This window comes from Oncorhynchus masou, chromosome 12 (genome assembly GCF_036934945.1).
Source record: "Oncorhynchus masou masou isolate Uvic2021 chromosome 12, UVic_Omas_1.1, whole genome shotgun sequence".
NCBI classification, from domain to species: domain Eukaryota; kingdom Metazoa; phylum Chordata; class Actinopteri; order Salmoniformes; family Salmonidae; genus Oncorhynchus; species Oncorhynchus masou.
Window position 1 is genome coordinate 2144201 of NC_088223.1, and position 18212 is coordinate 2162412.

The window sequence follows — 18212 nt, forward strand, 5'->3', positions numbered from 1 at the left end:
GCTGGTTAACTGCCCTGCTCAGGGGAACAGCTGGTTAACTGCCCTGCTCAGGGGAACAGCTGGTTAACTGCCCTGCTCAGGGGAACAGCTGGTTAACTGCCCTACTCAGGGGAACAGCTGGTTAACTGCCCTGCTCAGGGGAACAGCTGGTTAACTGCCCTGCTCAGGGGAACAGCTGGTTAACTGCCCTGCTCAGGGGAACAGCTGGTTAACTGCCCTGCTCAGGGGAACAGCTGGTTAACTGCACTGCTCAGGGGAACAGCTGGTTAACTGCCCTGCTCAGGGGAACAGCTGGTTAACTGCCCTGCTCAGGGGAACAGTGGGTAAACTGCCTTGATCAGGGGAACAGCTGGTTAACTGCCCTGCTCAGGGGAACAGCGGGTTAACTGCCTTGTTCAGGGGAACAGCTGGTTAACTGCCCTGCTCAGGGGAACAGCTGGTTAACTGCCCTGCTCAGGGGAACAGCTGGTTAACTGCCCTGCTCAGGGGAACAGCTGGTTAACTGCCCTGCTCAGGGGAACAGCTGGTTAACTGCCCTGCTCAGGGGAACAGCTGGTTAACTGCCCTGCTCAGGGGAACAGCTGGTTAACTGCACTGCTCAGGGGAACAGCTGGTTAACTGCCCTGCTCAGGGGAACAGCTGGTTAACTGCCCTGCTCAGGGGAACAGTGGGTAAACTGCCTTGATCAGGGGAACAGCTGGTTAACTGCCCTGCTCAGGGGAACAGTGGGTTAACTGCCTTGTTCAGGGGAACAGCTGGTTAACTGCCCTGCTCAGGGGAACAGCTGGTTAACTGCCCTGCCCAGGGGAACAGCTGGTTAACTGCCCTGCTCAGGGGAACAGCTGGTTAACTGCCCTGCTCAGGGGAACAGCTGGTTAACTGCCCTGCTCAGGGGAACAGCGGGTTAACTGCCCTGCTCAGGGGAACAGCTGGTTAACTGCCCTGCTCAGGGGAACGGCTGGTTAACTGCCCTGCTCAGGGGAACAGCTGGTTAACTGCCCTGCTCAGGGGAACAGCTGGTTAACTGAACTGCTCAGGGGAACAGTGGGTAAACTGCCTTGTTCAGGGGAACAGCTGGTTAACTGCCCTGCTCAGGGGAACAGCTGGTTAACTGCCCTGCTCATTGGAACAGCTGGTTAACTGCCCTGCTCAGGGGAACAGCTGGTTAACTGCCCTTCTCAGGGGAACAGCTTGTTACCTGCCCTGCTCAGGGGAACAGCTGGTTAACTGCCCTGCTCAGGGGAACAGCTTGTTACCTGCCCTGCTCAGGGGAACAGTGGGTTAACTGCCCTGCTCAGGGGAACAGTGGGTTAACTGCCCTGCTCAGGGGAACAGCTGGTTAACTGCCCTGCTCAGGGGAACAGCTGGTTAACTGCCCTGCTCAGGGGAACAGCTGGTTAACTGCCCTGCTCAGGGGAACAGTGGGTAAACTGCCTTGTTCAGGGGAACAGCTGGTTAACTGCCCTGCTCAGGGGAACAGTGGGTTAACTGCCCTGTTCAGGGGAACAGTGGGTTAACTGCCTTGTCCAGGGGAACAGTGGGTTAACTGCCCTGTTCAGGGGAACAGTGGGTAAACTGCCTTGTTCAGGGGAACAGCTGGTTAACTGCCCTGCTCAGGGGAACAGCTGGTTAACTGCCCTGCTCAGGGGAACAGCTGGTTAACTGCCCTGCTCCGGGGAACAGCTGGTTAACTGCCCTGCTCAGGGGAACAGCTGGTTAACTGCCCTGCTCAGGGGAACAGCTGGTTAACTGCCCTGCTCAGGGGAACAGCTGGTTAACTGCGCTGCTCAAGTGTAACAGTGGGTAAACTGCCTTGATCAGGGGAACAGCTGGTTAACTGCCCTGCTCAGGGGAACAGTGGGTTAACTGCCTTGTTCAGGGGAACAGCTGGTTAACTGCCCTGCTCAGGAGAACAGCTGGTTAACTGCCCTGCCCAGGGGAACAACTGGTTAACTGCCCTGCTCAGGGGAACAGCTGGTTAACTGCCCTGCTCAGGGGAACAGCTGGTTAACTGCCCTGCTCAGGGGAACAGCTGGTTAACTGCCCTGCTCAGGGGAACAGCTGGTTAACTGCCCTGCTCAGGGGAACAGCTGGTTAACTGCCCTGCTCAGGGGAACAGTGGGTAAACTGCCCTGCTCAGGGGAACAGCTGGTTAACTGCCCTGCTCAGGGGAACAGCTGGTTAACTGCCCTGCTCAGGGGAACAGCTGGTTAACTGCACTGCTCAGGGGAACAGCTGGTTAACTGCCCTGCTCAGGGGAACAGTGGGTAAACTGCCTTGTTCAGGGGAACAGTGGGTAAACTGCCTTGTTCAGGGGAACAGCTGGTTAAGTGCCCTGCTCAGGGGAACAGCCGGTTAACTGCCCTGCTCATTGGAACAGCTGGTTAACTGCCCTGCTCAGGGGAACAGCTTGTTACCTGCCCTGCTCAGGGGAACAGCTGGTTAACTGCCCTGCTCAGGGGAACAGTGGGTAAACTGCCTTGTTCAGGGGAACAGTGGGTTAACTGCCCTGCTCAGGGGAACAGCTGGTTAACTGCCCTGCTCAGGGGAACAGCTGGTTAACTGCCCTGCTCAGGGGAACAGCTGGTTAACTGAACTGCTCAGGGGAACAGTGGGTAAACTGCCTTGTTCAGGGGAACAGCTGGTTAACTGCCCTGCTCATTGGAACAGCTGGTTAACTGCCCTGCTCAGGGGAACAGCTGGTTAACTGCCCTGCTCAGCGGAACAGCTTGTTACCTGCCCTGCTCAGGGGAACAGCTGGTTAACTGCCCTGCTCAGGGGAACAGCTTGTTACCTGCCCTGCTCAGGGGAACAGCTGGTTAACTGCCCTGCTCAGGGGAACAGCTGGTTAACTGCGCTGCTCAGGGGAACAGCTGGTTAACTGCCCTGCTCAGGTGTAACAGTGGGTAAACTGCCTTGATCAGGGGAACTGCTGGTTAACTGCCCTGCTCAGGGGAACAGTGGGTTAACTGCCTTGTTCAGGGGAACAGCTGGTTAACTGCCCTGCTAAGGAGAACAGCTGGTTAACTGACCTGCCCAGGGGAACAGCTGGTTAACTCCCCTGCCCAGGGGAACAACTGGTTAACTGCCCTGCTCAGGGGAACAGCTGGTTAACTGCCCTGCCCAGGGGAACAGCTGGTTAACTGCCCTGCTCCGGGGAACAGCTGGTTAACTGCCCTGCTCAGGGGAACAGCCGGTTAACTGCCCTGCTCAGGGGAACAGCTGGTTAACTGCCCTGCTCAGGGGAACAGCTGGTTAACTGCCCTGCTCAGGGGAACAGCTGGTTAACTACGCTGCTCAGGGGAACAGCTGGTTAACTGCCTTGATCAGGGGAACAGCTGGTTAACTGCCCTGCTCAGGGGAACAGTGGGTTAACTGCCTTGTTCAGGGGAACAGCTGGTTAACTGCCCTGCTCAGGGGAACAGCTGGTTAACTGCCCTGCCCAGGGGAACAGCTGGTTAACTGCCCTGCTCAGGGGAACAGCTGGCTAACTGCCCTGCTCAGGGGAACAGCTGGTTAACTGCCCTGCTCAGAGGAACAGCTGGTTAACTGCCCTGCTCAGAGGAACAGCTGGTTAACTGCCCTGCTCATGGGAACAGCTGGTTAACTGCCCTGCTCATGGGAACAGCTGGTTAACTGCCCTGCTCAGGGGAACAGTGGGTAAACTGCCCTGCTCAGGGGAACAGCTGGTTAACTGGCCTGCTCAGGGGAACAGCTGGTTAACTGCCCTGCTCAGGGGAACAGCTGGTTAACTGCCCTGCTCAGGGGAACAGCTGGTTAACTGCCCTGCTCAGGGGAACAGTGGGTAAACTGCCTTGTTCAGGGGAACAGTGGGTAAACTGCCTTGTTCAGGGGAACAGCTGGTTAACTGCCCTGCTCAGGGGAACAGCTGGTTAACTGCCCTGCTCATTGGAACAGCTGGTTAACTGCCCTGCTCAGGGGAACAGCTTGTTACCTGCCCTGCTCAGGGGAACAGCTGGTTAACTGCCCTGCTCAGGGGAACAGTGGGTAAACTGCCTTGTTCAGGGGAACAGTGGGTTAACTGCCCTGCTCAGGGGAACAGCTGGTTAACTGCCCTGCTCAGGGGAACAGCTGGTTAACTGCCCTGCTCAGGGGAACAGTGGGTTAACTGCCCTGCTCAGGGGAACAGCTGGTTAACTGCCCTGCTCAGGGGAACAGCTGGTTAACTGCCCTGCTCAGGGGAACAGTGGGTAAACTGCCTTGTTCAGGGGAACAGTGGGTTAACTGCCCTGCTCAGGGGAACAGCTGGTTAACTGCCCTGCTCAGGGGAACAGCTGGTTAACTGCCCTGCTCAGGGGAACAGTGGGTAAACTGCCTTGTTCAGGGGAACAGTGGGTTAACCGCCCTGCTCAGGGGAACAGCTGGTTAACTGCCCTGCTCAGGGGAACAGCTGGTTAACTGCCCTGCTCAGGGGAACAGCTGGTTAACTGCCCTGCTCAGGGGAACAGTGGGTTAACTGCCCTGCTCAGGGGAACAGTGGGTTAACTGCCTTGTCCAGGGGAACAGTGGGTTAACTGCCCTGTTCAGGGGAACAGTGGGTAAACTGCCTTGATCAGGGGAACAGCTGGTTAACTGCCCTGCTCAGGGGAACAGCTGGTTAACTGCCCTGCTCAGGGGAACAGCTGGTTAACTGCCCTGCTCAGGGGAACAGCTGGTTAACTGCCCTGCTCAGGGGAACAGCTGGTTAACTGCCCTGCTCAGGGGAACAGCTGGTTAACTGCCCTGCTCAGGGGAACAGTGGGTTAACTGCCCTGCTCAGGGGAACAGTGGGTTAACTGCCTTGTCCAGGGGAACAGTGGGTTAACTGCCCTGTTCAGGGGAACAGTGGGTAAACTGCCTTGATCAGGGGAACAGCTGGTTAACTGCCCTGCTCAGGGGAACAGTGGGTTAACTGCCCTGCTCAGGGGAACAGTGGGTAAACTGCCGTGCTCAGGGGAACAGCTGTTTAACTTCCCTGCTCAGGGGAACAGTGGGTAAACTGCCTTGATCAGGGGAACAGCTGGTTAACTGCCCTGCTCAGGGGAACAGTGGGTTAACTGCCTTGTTCAGGGGAACAGCTGGTTAACTGCCCTGCTCAGGGGAACAGCTGGTTAACTGCCCTGCTCAGGGGAACAGCTGGTTAACTGCCCTGCTCAGGGGAACAGCTGGTTAACTGCCCTGCTCAGGGGAACAGCTGGTTAACTGCCCTGCTCAGGGGAACAGCTGGTTAACTGCCCTGCTCAGGGGAACAGCTGGTTAACTGCCCTGCTCAGGGGAACAGCTGGTTAACTGCCCTGCTCAGGTGTACCAGTGGGTAAACTGCCTTGATCAGGGGAACAGCTGGTGAACTGCCCTGCTCAGGGGAACAGTGGGTTAACTGCCTTGTTCAGGGGAACAGCTGGTTAACTGCACTGCTCAGGGGAACAGTGGGTAAACTGCCTGGTACAGGGGAACAGCTGGTTAACTGCCTTGTTCAGGGGAACAGTGGGTTAACTGCCTTGTCCAGGGGTACATTGGGTTAACTGCCTTGTTCAGGGGAACAGTGGGTTAACTGCCCTGCTCAGGGGAACAGCTGGTTAACTGCCCTGCTCAGGGGAACAGTGGGTTAACTGCCTGGTTCAGGGGAACAGTGGGTTAACTGCCTTGTTCAGGGGAACAGTGGGTTAACTGCCTTGTCCAGGGGTACAGTGGGTTAACTGCCTTGTTCAGGTGAACAGTGGGTTAACTGCCCTGTGCAGGGGAACAGCTGGTTAACTGCCCTGCTCAGGGGAACAGCTGGTTAACTGCCCTGCTCAGGGGAACAGCTGGTTAACTGCCCTGCTCAGGGGAACAGTGGGTTAACTGCACTGCTCAGGGGAACAGCTGGTTAACTGCCCTGCTCAGGGGAACAGCTGGTTAACTGCCCTGCTCAGGGGAACAGTGGGTAAACTGCCTTGATCAGGGGAACAGCTGGTTAACTGCCCTGCTCAGGGGAACAGTGGGTTAACTGCCTTGTTCAGGGGAACAGCTGGTTAACTGCCCTGCTCAGGGGAACAGCTGGTTAACTGCCCTGCTCAGGGGAACAGCTGGTTAACTGCCCTGCTCAATGGAACAGCTGGTTAACTGCCCTGCTCAGGGGAACAGCTGGTTAACTGCCCTGCTCAGGGGAACAGCTGGTTAACTGAACTGCTCAGGGGAACAGTGGGTAAACTGCCTTGTTCAGGGGAACAGCTGGTTAACTGCCCTGCTCAGGGGAACAGCTGGTTAACTGCCCTGCTCATTGGAACAGCTGGTTAACTGCCCTGCTCAGGGGAACAGCTGGTTAACTGCCCTGCTCAGGGGAACAGCTTGTTACCTGCCCTGCTCAGGGGAACAGCTGGTTAACTGCCCTGCTCAGGGGAACAGCTTGTTACCTGCCCTGCTCAGGGGAACAGTGGGTAAACTGCCGTGCTCAGGGGAACAGCTGTTTAACTTCCCTGCTCAGGGGAACAGTGGGTAAACTGCCTTGATCAGGGGAACAGCTGGTGAACTGCCCTGCTCAGGGGAACAGTGGGTTAACTGCCTTGTTCAGGGGAACAGCTGGTTAACTGCCCTGCTCAGGGGAACAGTGGGTAAACTGCCTGGTACAGGGGAACAGCTGGTTAACTGCCTTGTTCAGGGGAACAGTGGGTTAACTGCCTTGTCCAGGGGTTCATTGGGTTAACTGCCTTGTTCAGGGGAACAGTGGGTTAACTGCCCTGCTCAGGGGAACAGCTGGTTAACTGCCCTGCTCAGGGGAACAGTGGGTTAACTGCCTGGTTCAGGGGAACAGTGGGTTAACTGCCTTGTTCAGGGGAACAGTGGGTTAACTGCCTTGTCCAGGGGTACAGTGGGTTAACTGCCTTGTTCAGGTGAACAGTGGGTTAACTGCCCTGTGCAGGGGAACAGCTGGTTAACTGCCCTGCTCAGGGGAACAGCTGGTTAACTGCCCTGCTCAGGGGAACAGCTTGTTAACTGCCCTGCTCAGGGGAACAGCTGGTTAACTGCACTGCTCAGGGGAACAGCTGGTTAACTGCCCTGCTCAGGGGAACAGCTGGTTAACTGCCCTGCTCAGGGGAACAGTGGGTAAACTGCCTTGATCAGGGGAACAGCTGGTTAACTGCCCTGCTCAGGGGAACAGTGGGTTAACTGCCTTGTTCAGGGGAACAGCTGGTTAACTGCCCTGCTCAGGGGAACAGCTGGTTAACTGCCCTGCTCAATGGAACAGCTGGTTAACTGCCCTGCTCAGGGGAACAGCTGGTTAACTGCCCTGCTCAGGGGAACAGCTGGTTAACTGAACTGCTCAGGGGAACAGTGGGTAAACTGCCTTGTTCAGGGGAACAGCTGGTTAACTGCCCTGCTCAGGGGAACAGCTGGTTAACTGCCCTGCTCATTGGAACAGCTGGTTAACTGCCCTGCTCAGGGGAACAGCTGGTTAACTGCCCTGCTCAGGGGAACAGCTTGTTACCTGCCCTGCTCAGGGGAACAGCTGGTTAACTGCCCTGCTCAGGGGAACAGCTTGTTACCTGCCCTGCTCAGGGGAACAGCTGGTTAACTGCCCTGCTCAGGGGAACAGCTGGTTAACTGCCCTGCTCAGGGGAACAGTGGGTTAACTGCCCTGCTCAGGGGAACAGTGGGTTAACTGCCTTGTCCAGGGGAACAGTGGGTTAACTGCCCTGTTCAGGGGAACAGTGGGTAAACTGCCTTGATCAGGGGAACAGCTGGTTAACTGCCCTGCTCAGGGGAACAGCTGGTTAACTGCCCTGCTCAGGGGAACAGCTGGTTAACTGCCCTGCTCAGGGAACAGCTGGTTAACTGCCCTGCTCAGGGGAACAGCTGGTTAACTGCCCTGCTCATGGGAACAGCTGGTTAACTGCCCTGCTCAGGGAACAGTGGGTTAACTGCCCTGCTCAGGGGAACAGTGGGTTAACTGCCTTGTCCAGGGGAACAGTGGGTTAACTGCCCTGTTCAGGGGAACAGTGGGTAAACTGCCTTGATCAGGGGAACAGCTGGTTAACTGCCCTGCTCAGGGGAACAGTGGGTTAACTGCCCTGCTCAGGGGAACAGTGGGTAAACTGCCGTGCTCAGGGGAACAGCTGTTTAACTTCCCTGCTCAGGGGAACAGTGGGTAAACTGCCTTGATCAGGGGAACAGCTGGTTAACTGCCCTGCTCAGGGGAACAGTGGGTTAACTGCCTTGTTCAGGGGAACAGCTGGTTAACTGCCCTGCTCAGGGGAACAGCTGGTTAACTGCCCTGCTCAGGGGAACAGCTGGTTAACTGCCCTGCTCAGGGGAACAGCTGGTTAACTGCCCTGCTCAGGGGAACAGCTGGTTAACTGCCCTGCTCAGGGGAACAGCTGGTTAACTGCCCTGCTCAGGGGAACAGCTGGTTAACTGCCCTGCTCAGGGGAACAGCTGGTTAACTGCCCTGCTCAGGTGTACCAGTGGGTAAACTGCCTTGATCAGGGGAACAGCTGGTGAACTGCCCTGCTCAGGGGAACAGTGGGTTAACTGCCTTGTTCAGGGGAACAGCTGGTTAACTGCACTGCTCAGGGGAACAGTGGGTAAACTGCCTGGTACAGGGGAACAGCTGGTTAACTGCCTTGTTCAGGGGAACAGTGGGTTAACTGCCTTGTCCAGGGGTACATTGGGTTAACTGCCTTGTTCAGGGGAACAGTGGGTTAACTGCCCTGCTCAGGGGAACAGCTGGTTAACTGCCCTGCTCAGGGGAACAGTGGGTTAACTGCCTGGTTCAGGGGAACAGTGGGTTAACTGCCTTGTTCAGGGGAACAGTGGGTTAACTGCCTTGTCCAGGGGTACAGTGGGTTAACTGCCTTGTTCAGGTGAACAGTGGGTTAACTGCCCTGTGCAGGGGAACAGCTGGTTAACTGCCCTGCTCAGGGGAACAGCTGGTTAACTGCCCTGCTCAGGGGAACAGCTGGTTAACTGCCCTGCTCAGGGGAACAGCTGGTTAACTGCACTGCTCAGGGGAACAGCTGGTTAACTGCCCTGCTCAGGGGAACAGCTGGTTAACTGCCCTGCTCAGGGGAACAGTGGGTAAACTGCCTTGATCAGGGGAACAGCTGGTTAACTGCCCTGCTCAGGGGAACAGTGGGTTAACTGCCTTGTTCAGGGGAACAGCTGGTTAACTGCCCTGCTCAGGGGAACAGCTGGTTAACTGCCCTGCTCAGGTGAACAGCTGGTTAACTGCCCTGCTCAATGGAACAGCTGGTTAACTGCCCTGCTCAGGGGAACAGCTGGTTAACTGCCCTGCTCAGGGGAACAGCTGGTTAACTGAACTGCTCAGGGGAACAGTGGGTAAACTGCCTTGTTCAGGGGAACAGCTGGTTAACTGCCCTGCTCAGGGGAACAGCTGGTTAACTGCCCTGCTCATTGGAACAGCTGGTTAACTGCCCTGCTCAGGGGAACAGCTGGTTAACTGCCCTGCTCAGGGGAACAGCTTGTTACCTGCCCTGCTCAGGGGAACAGCTGGTTAACTGCCCTGCTCAGGGGAACAGCTTGTTACCTGCCCTGCTCAGGGGAACAGTGGGTAAACTGCCGTGCTCAGGGAACAGCTGTTTAACTTCCCTGCTCAGGGGAACAGTGGGTAAACTGCCTTGATCAGGGGAACAGCTGGTTAACTGCCCTGCTCAGGGGAACAGTGGGTTAACTGCCCTGTTCAGGGGAACAGCTGGTTAACTGCCCTGCTCAGGGGAACAGCTGGTTAACTGCCCTGCTCAGGGGAACAGCTGGTTAACTGCCCTGCTCAGGGGAACAGCTGGTTAACTGCCCTGCTCAGGGGAACAGCTGGTTAACTGCCCTGCTCAGGGGAACAGCTGGTTAACTGCCCTGCTCAGGGGAACAGCTGGTTAACTGCCCTGCTCAGGGGAACAGCTGGTTAACTGCCCTGCTCAGGTGTACCAGTGGGTAAACTGCCTTGATCAGGGGAACAGCTGGTGAACTGCCCTGCTCAGGGGAACAGTGGGTTAACTGCCTTGTTCAGGGGAACAGCTGGTTAACTGCACTGCTCAGGGGAACAGTGGGTAAACTGCCTGGTACAGGGGAACAGCTGGTTAACTGCCTTGTTCAGGGGAACAGTGGGTTAACTGCCTTGTCCAGGGGTACATTGGGTTAACTGCCTTGTTCAGGGGAACAGTGGGTTAACTGCCCTGCTCAGGGGAACAGCTGGTTAACTGCCCTGCTCAGGGGAACAGTGGGTTAACTGCCTGGTTCAGGGGAACAGTGGGTTAACTGCCTTGTTCAGGGAACAGTGGGTTAACTGCCTTGTCCAGGGGTACAGTGGGTTAACTGCCTTGTTCAGGTGAACAGTGGGTTAACTGCCCTGTGCAGGGGAACAGCTGGTTAACTGCCCTGCTCAGGGGAACAGCTGGTTAACTGCCCTGCTCAGGGGAACAGCTGGTTAACTGCCCTGCTCAGGGGAACAGTGGGTTAACTGCACTGCTCAGGGGAACAGCTGGTTAACTGCCCTGCTCAGGGGAACAGCTGGTTAACTGCCCTGCTCAGGGGAACAGTGGGTAAACTGCCTTGATCAGGGGAACAGCTGGTTAACTGCCCTGCTCAGGGGAACAGTGGGTTAACTGCCTTGTTCAGGGGAACAGCTGGTTAACTGCCCTGCTCAGGGGAACAGCTGGTTAACTGCCCTGCTCAGGGGAACAGCTGGTTAACTGCCCTGCTCAATGGAACAGCTGGTTAACTGCCCTGCTCAGGGGAACAGCTGGTTAACTGCCCTGCTCAGGGGAACAGCTGGTTAACTGAACTGCTCAGGGGAACAGTGGGTAAACTGCCTTGTTCAGGGGAACAGCTGGTTAACTGCCCTGCTCAGGGGAACAGCTGGTTAACTGCCCTGCTCATTGGAACAGCTGGTTAACTGCCCTGCTCAGGGGAACAGCTGGTTAACTGCCCTGCTCAGGGGAACAGCTTGTTACCTGCCCTGCTCAGGGGAACAGCCGGTTAACTGCCCTGCTCAGGGGAACAGCTTGTTACCTGCCCTGCTCAGGGGAACAGTGGGTAAACTGCCGTGCTCAGGGGAACAGCTGTTTAACTTCCCTGCTCAGGGGAACAGTGGGTAAACTGCCTTGATCAGGGGAACAGCTGGTGAACTGCCCTGCTCAGGGGAACAGTGGGTTAACTGCCTTGTTCAGGGGAACAGCTGGTTAACTGCCCTGCTCAGGGGAACAGTGGGTAAACTGCCTGGTACAGGGGAACAGCTGGTTAACTGCCTTGTTCAGGGGAACAGTGGGTTAACTGCCTTGTCCAGGGGTTCATTGGGTTAACTGCCTTGTTCAGGGGAACAGTGGGTTAACTGCCCTGCTCAGGGGAACAGCTGGTTAACTGCCCTGCTCAGGGGAACAGTGGGTTAACTGCCTGGTTCAGGGGAACAGTGGGTTAACTGCCTTGTTCAGGGGAACAGTGGGTTAACTGCCTTGTCCAGGGGTACAGTGGGTTAACTGCCTTGTTCAGGTGAACAGTGGGTTAACTGCCCTGTGCAGGGGAACAGCTGGTTAACTGCCCTGCTCAGGGGAACAGCTGGTTAACTGCCCTGCTCAGGGGAACAGCTTGTTAACTGCCCTGCTCAGGGGAACAGCTGGTTAACTGCACTGCTCAGGGGAACAGCTGGTTAACTGCCCTGCTCAGGGGAACAGCTGGTTAACTGCCCTGCTCAGGGGAACAGTGGGTAAACTGCCTTGATCAGGGGAACAGCTGGTTAACTGCCCTGCTCAGGGGAACAGTGGGTTAACTGCCTTGTTCAGGGGAACAGCTGGTTAACTGCCCTGCTCAGGGGAACAGCTGGTTAACTGCCCTGCTCAATGGAACAGCTGGTTAACTGCCCTGCTCAGGGGAACAGCTGGTTAACTGCCCTGCTCAGGGGAACAGCTGGTTAACTGAACTGCTCAGGGGAACAGTGGGTAAACTGCCTTGTTCAGGGGAACAGCTGGTTAACTGCCCTGCTCAGGGGAACAGCTGGTTAACTGCCCTGCTCATTGGAACAGCTGGTTAACTGCCCTGCTCAGGGGAACAGCTGGTTAACTGCCCTGCTCAGGGGAACAGCTTGTTACCTGCCCTGCTCAGGGGAACAGCTGGTTAACTGCCCTGCTCAGGGGAACAGCTTGTTACCTGCCCTGCTCAGGGGAACAGCTGGTTAACTGCCCTGCTCAGGGGAACAGCTGGTTAACTGCCCTGCTCAGGGGAACAGTGGGTTAACTGCCCTGCTCAGGGGAACAGTGGGTTAACTGCCTTGTCCAGGGGAACAGTGGGTTAACTGCCCTGTTCAGGGGAACAGTGGGTAAACTGCCTTGATCAGGGGAACAGCTGGTTAACTGCCCTGCTCAGGGGAACAGCTGGTTAACTGCCCTGCTCAGGGGAACAGCTGGTTAACTGCCCTGCTCAGGGGAACAGCTGGTTAACTGCCCTGCTCAGGGGAACAGCTGGTTAACTGCCCTGCTCATGGGAACAGCTGGTTAACTGCCCTGCTCAGGGGAACAGTGGGTTAACTGCCCTGCTCAGGGGAACAGTGGGTTAACTGCCTTGTCCAGGGGAACAGTGGGTTAACTGCCCTGTTCAGGGGAACAGTGGGTAAACTGCCTTGATCAGGGGAACAGCTGGTTAACTGCCCTGCTCAGGGGAACAGTGGGTTAACTGCCCTGCTCAGGGGAACAGTGGGTAAACTGCCGTGCTCAGGGGAACAGCTGTTTAACTTCCCTGCTCAGGGGAACAGTGGGTAAACTGCCTTGATCAGGGGAACAGCTGGTTAACTGCCCTGCTCAGGGGAACAGTGGGTTAACTGCCTTGTTCAGGGGAACAGCTGGTTAACTGCCCTGCTCAGGGGAACAGCTGGTTAACTGCCCTGCTCAGGGGAACAGCTGGTTAACTGCCCTGCTCAGGGGAACAGCTGGTTAACTGCCCTGCTCAGGGGAACAGCTGGTTAACTGCCCTGCTCAGGGGAACAGCTGGTTAACTGCCCTGCTCAGGGGAACAGCTGGTTAACTGCCCTGCTCAGGGGAACAGCTGGTTAACTGCCCTGCTCAGGTGTACCAGTGGGTAAACTGCCTTGATCAGGGGAACAGCTGGTGAACTGCCCTGCTCAGGGGAACAGTGGGTTAACTGCCTTGTTCAGGGGAACAGCTGGTTAACTGCACTGCTCAGGGGAACAGTGGGTAAACTGCCTGGTACAGGGGAACAGCTGGTTAACTGCCTTGTTCAGGGGAACAGTGGGTTAACTGCCTTGTCCAGGGGTACATTGGGTTAACTGCCTTGTTCAGGGGAACAGTGGGTTAACTGCCCTGCTCAGGGGAACAGCTGGTTAACTGCCCTGCTCAGGGGAACAGTGGGTTAACTGCCTGGTTCAGGGGAACAGTGGGTTAACTGCCTTGTTCAGGGGAACAGTGGGTTAACTGCCTTGTCCAGGGGTACAGTGGGTTAACTGCCTTGTTCAGGTGAACAGTGGGTTAACTGCCCTGTGCAGGGGAACAGCTGGTTAACTGCCCTGCTCAGGGGAACAGCTGGTTAACTGCCCTGCTCAGGGGAACAGCTGGTTAACTGCCCTGCTCAGGGGAACAGCTGGTTAACTGCACTGCTCAGGGGAACAGCTGGTTAACTGCCCTGCTCAGGGGAACAGCTGGTTAACTGCCCTGCTCAGGGGAACAGTGGGTAAACTGCCTTGATCAGGGGAACAGCTGGTTAACTGCCCTGCTCAGGGGAACAGTGGGGTAACTGCCTTGTTCAGGGGAACAGCTGGTTAACTGCCCTGCTCAGGGGAACAGCTGGTTAACTGCCCTGCTCAGGTGAACAGCTGGTTAACTGCCCTGCTCAATGGAACAGCTGGTTAACTGCCCTGCTCAGGGGAACAGCTGGTTAACTGCCCTGCTCAGGGGAACAGCTGGTTAACTGAACTGCTCAGGGGAACAGTGGGTAAACTGCCTTGTTCAGGGGAACAGCTGGTTAACTGCCCTTCTCAGGGGAACAGCTGGTTAACTGCCCTGCTCATTGGAACAGCTGGTTAACTGCCCTGCTCAGGGGAACAGCTGGTTAACTGCCCTGCTCAGGGGAACAGCTTGTTACCTGCCCTGCTCAGGGGAACAGCTGGTTAACTGCCCTGCTCAGGGGAACAGCTTGTTACCTGCCCTGCTCAGGGGAACAGTGGGTAAACTGCCGTGCTCAGGGGAACAGCTGTTTAACTTCCCTGCTCAGGGGAACAGTGGGTAAACTGCCTTGATCAGGGGAACAGCTGGTTAACTGCCCTGCTCAGGGGAACAGTGGGTTAACTGCCTTGTTCAGGGGAACAGCTGGTTAACTGCCCTGCTCAGGGGAACAGCTGGTTAACTGCCCTGCTCAGGGGAACAGCTGGTTAACTGCCCTGCTCAGGGGAACAGCTGGTTAACTGCCCTGCTCAGGGGAACAGCTGGTTAACTGCCCTGCTCAGGGGAACAGCTGGTTAACTGCCCTGCTCAGGGGAACAGCTGGTTAACTGCCCTGCTCAGGTGTACCAGTGGGTAAACTGCCTTGATCAGGGGAACAGCTGGTGAACTGCCCTGCTCAGGGGAACAGTGGGTTAACTGCCTTGTTCAGGGGAACAGCTGGTTAACTGCCCTGCTCAGGGGAACAGTGGGTAAACTGCCTGGTACAGGGGAACAGCTGGTTAACTGCCTTGTTCAGGGGAACAGTGGGTTAACTGCCTTGTCCAGGGGTTCATTGGGTTAACTGCCTTGTTCAGGGGAACAGTGGGTTAACTGCCCTGCTCAGGGGAACAGCTGGTTAACTGCCCTGCTCAGGGGAACAGTGGGTTAACTGCCTGGTTCAGGGGAACAGTGGGTTAACTGCCTTGTTCAGGGAACAGTGGGTTAACTGCCTTGTCCAGGGGTACAGTGGGTTAACTGCCTTGTTCAGGTGAACAGTGGGTTAACTGCCCTGTGCAGGGGAACAGCTGGTTAACTGCCCTGCTCAGGGGAACAGCTGGTTAACTGCCCTGCTCAGGGGAACAGCTTGTTAACTGCCCTGCTCAGGGGAACAGCTGGTTAACTGCACTGCTCAGGGGAACAGCTGGTTAACTGCCCTGCTCAGGGGAACAGCTGGTTAACTGCCCTGCTCAGGGGAACAGTGGGTAAACTGCCTTGATCAGGGGAACAGCTGGTTAACTGCCCTGCTCAGGGGAACAGTGGGTTAACTGCCTTGTTCAGGGGAACAGCTGGTTAACTGCCCTGCTCAGGGGAACAGCTGGTTAACTGCCCTGCTCAGGGGAACAGCTGGTTAACTGCCCTGCTCAATGGAACAGCTGGTTAACTGCCCTGCTCAGGGGAACAGCTGGTTAACTGCCCTGCTCAGGGGAACAGCTGGTTAACTGAACTGCTCAGGGGAACAGTGGGTAAACTGCCTTGTTCAGGGGAACAGCTGGTTAACTGCCCTGCTCAGGGGAACAGCTGGTTAACTGCCCTGCTCATTGGAACAGCTGGTTAACTGCCCTGCTCAGGGGAACAGCTGGTTAACTGCCCTGCTCAGGGGAACAGCTTGTTACCTGCCCTGCTCAGGGGAACAGCTGGTTAACTGCCCTGTTCAGGGGAACAGTGGGTTAACTGCCTTGTCCAGGGGAACAGTGGGTTAACTGCCCTGTTCAGGGGAACAGTGGGTAAACTGCCTTGTTCAGGGGAACAGCTGGTTAACTGCCCTGCTCAGGGGAACAGCTGGTTAACTGCCCTGCTCCGGGGAACAGCTGGTTAACTGCCCTGCTCAGGTGAACAGCTGGTTAACTGCCCTGCTCAGGGGAACAGCTGGTTAACTGCCCTGCTCAGGGGAACAGCTGGTTAACTGCACTGCTCAGGGGAACAGCTGGTTAACTGCCCTGCTCAGGTGTAACAGTGGGTAAACTGCCTTGATCAGGGGAACAGCTGGTTAACTGCCCTGCTCAATGGAACAGTGGGTTAACTGCCTTGTTCAGGGGAACAGCTGGTTAACTGCCCTGCTCAGGAGAACAGCTGGTTAACTGCCCTGCCCAGGGGAACAACTGGTTAACTGCCCTGCTCAGGGGAACAGCTGGTTAACTGCCCTGCTCAGGGGAACAGCTGGTTAACTGCCCTGCTCAGGGGAACAGCTGGTTAACTGCCCTGCTCAGGGGAACAGCTGGTTAACTGCCCTGCTCCGGGGAACAGCTGGTTAACTGCCCTGCTCAGGGGAACAGCCGGTTAACTGCCCTGCTCAGGGGAACAGCTGGTTAACTGCCCTGCTCAGGGGAACAGCTGGTTAACTGCCCTGCTCAGGGGAACAGCTGGTTAACTGCGCTGCTCAGGGGAACAGCTGGTTAACTGCCTTGATCAGGGGAACAGCTGGTTAACTGTCCTGCTCAGGGGAACAGTGGGTTAACTGCCTTGTTCAGGGGAACAGCTGGTTAACTGCCCTGCTCAGGGGAACAGCTGGTTAACTGCCCTGCTCATTGGAACAGCTGGTTAACTGCCCTGCTCAGGGGAACAGCTGGTTAACTGCCCTGCTCAGGGGAACAGCTGGTTAACTGCCCTGCTCAGGGGAACAGTGGGTAAACTGCCCTGCTCAAGGGAACAGCTGGTTAACTGCCCTGCTCAGTGGAACAGCTGGTTAACTGCCCTGCTCAGGGGAACAGCTGGTTAACTGCCCTGCTCAGGGGAACAGCTGGTTAACTGCCCTGCTCAGTGGAACAGTGGGTAAACTGCCTTGTTCAGGGGAACAGTGGGTAAACTGCCTTGTTCAGGGGAACAGCTGGTTAACTGCCCTGCTCAGGGGAACAGCTGGTTAACTGCCCTGCTCAGGGGAACAGCTGGTTAACTGAACTGCTCAGAGGAACAGTGGGTAAACTGCCTTGTTCAGGGGAACAGCTGGTTAACTGCCCTGCTCAGGGGAACAGCTGGTTAACTGCCCTGCTCATTGGAACAGCTGGTTAACTGCCCTGCTCAGGGGAACAGTGGGTAAACTGCCCTGCTCAGGGGAACAGCTGGTTAACTGCCCTGCTCAGGGGAACAGCTGGTTAACTGCCCTGCTCCGGGGAACAGCTGGTTAACTGCCCTGCTCAGGTGAACAGCTGGTTAACTGCCCTGCTCAGGGGAACAGCTGGTTAACTGCCCTGCTCAGGGGAACAGCTGGTTAACTGCGCTGCTCAGGGGAACAGCTGGTTAACTGCCCTGCTCAGGTGTAACAGTGGGTAAACTGCCTTGATCAGGGGAACAGCTGGTTAACTGCCCTGCTCAATGGAACAGTGGGTTAACTGCCTTGTTCAGGGGAACAGCTGGTTAACTGCCCTGCTCAGGAGAACAGCTGGTTAACTGCCCTGCCCAGGGGAACAACTGGTTAACTGCCCTGCTCAGGGGAACAGCTGGTTAACTGCCCTGCTCAGGGGAACAGCTGGTTAACTGCACTGCTCAGGGGAACAGCTGGTTAACTGCCCTGCTCAGGGGAACAGCTGGTTAACTGCCCTGCTCAGGGGAACAGTGGGTAAACTGCCTTGATCAGGGGAACAGCTGGTTAACTGCCCTGCTCAGGGGAACAGTGGGTTAACTGCCTTGTTCAGGGGAACAGCTGGTTAACTGCCCTGCTCAGGGGAACAGCTGGTTAACTGCCCTGCTCAATGGAACAGCTGGTTAACTGCCCTGCTCAGGGGAACAGCTGGTTAACTGCCCTGCTCAGGGGAACAGCTGGTTAACTGAACTGCTCAGGGGAACAGTGGGTAAACTGCCTTGTTCAGGGGAACAGCTGGTTAACTGCCCTGCTCAGGGGAACAGCTGGTTAACTGCCCTGCTCATTGGAACAGCTGGTTAACTGCCCTGCTCAGGGGAACAGCTGGTTAACTGCCCTGCTCAGGGGAACAGCTTGTTACCTGCCCTGCTCAGGGGAACAGCTGGTTAACTGCCCTGCTCAGGGGAACAGCTTGTTACCTGCCCTGCTCAGGGGAACAGCTGGTTAACTGCCCTGCTCAGGGGAACAGCTGGTTAACTGCCCTGCTCAGGGGAACAGTGGGTTAACTGCCCTGCTCAGGGGAACAGTGGGTTAACTGCCTTGTCCAGGGGAACAGTGGGTTAACTGCCCTGTTCAGGGGAACAGTGGGTAAACTGCCTTGATCAGGGGAACAGCTGGTTAACTGCCCTGCTCAGGGGAACAGCTGGTTAACTGCCCTGCTCAGGGGAACAGCTGGTTAACTGCCCTGCTCAGGGGAACAGCTGGTTAACTGCCCTGCTCAGGGG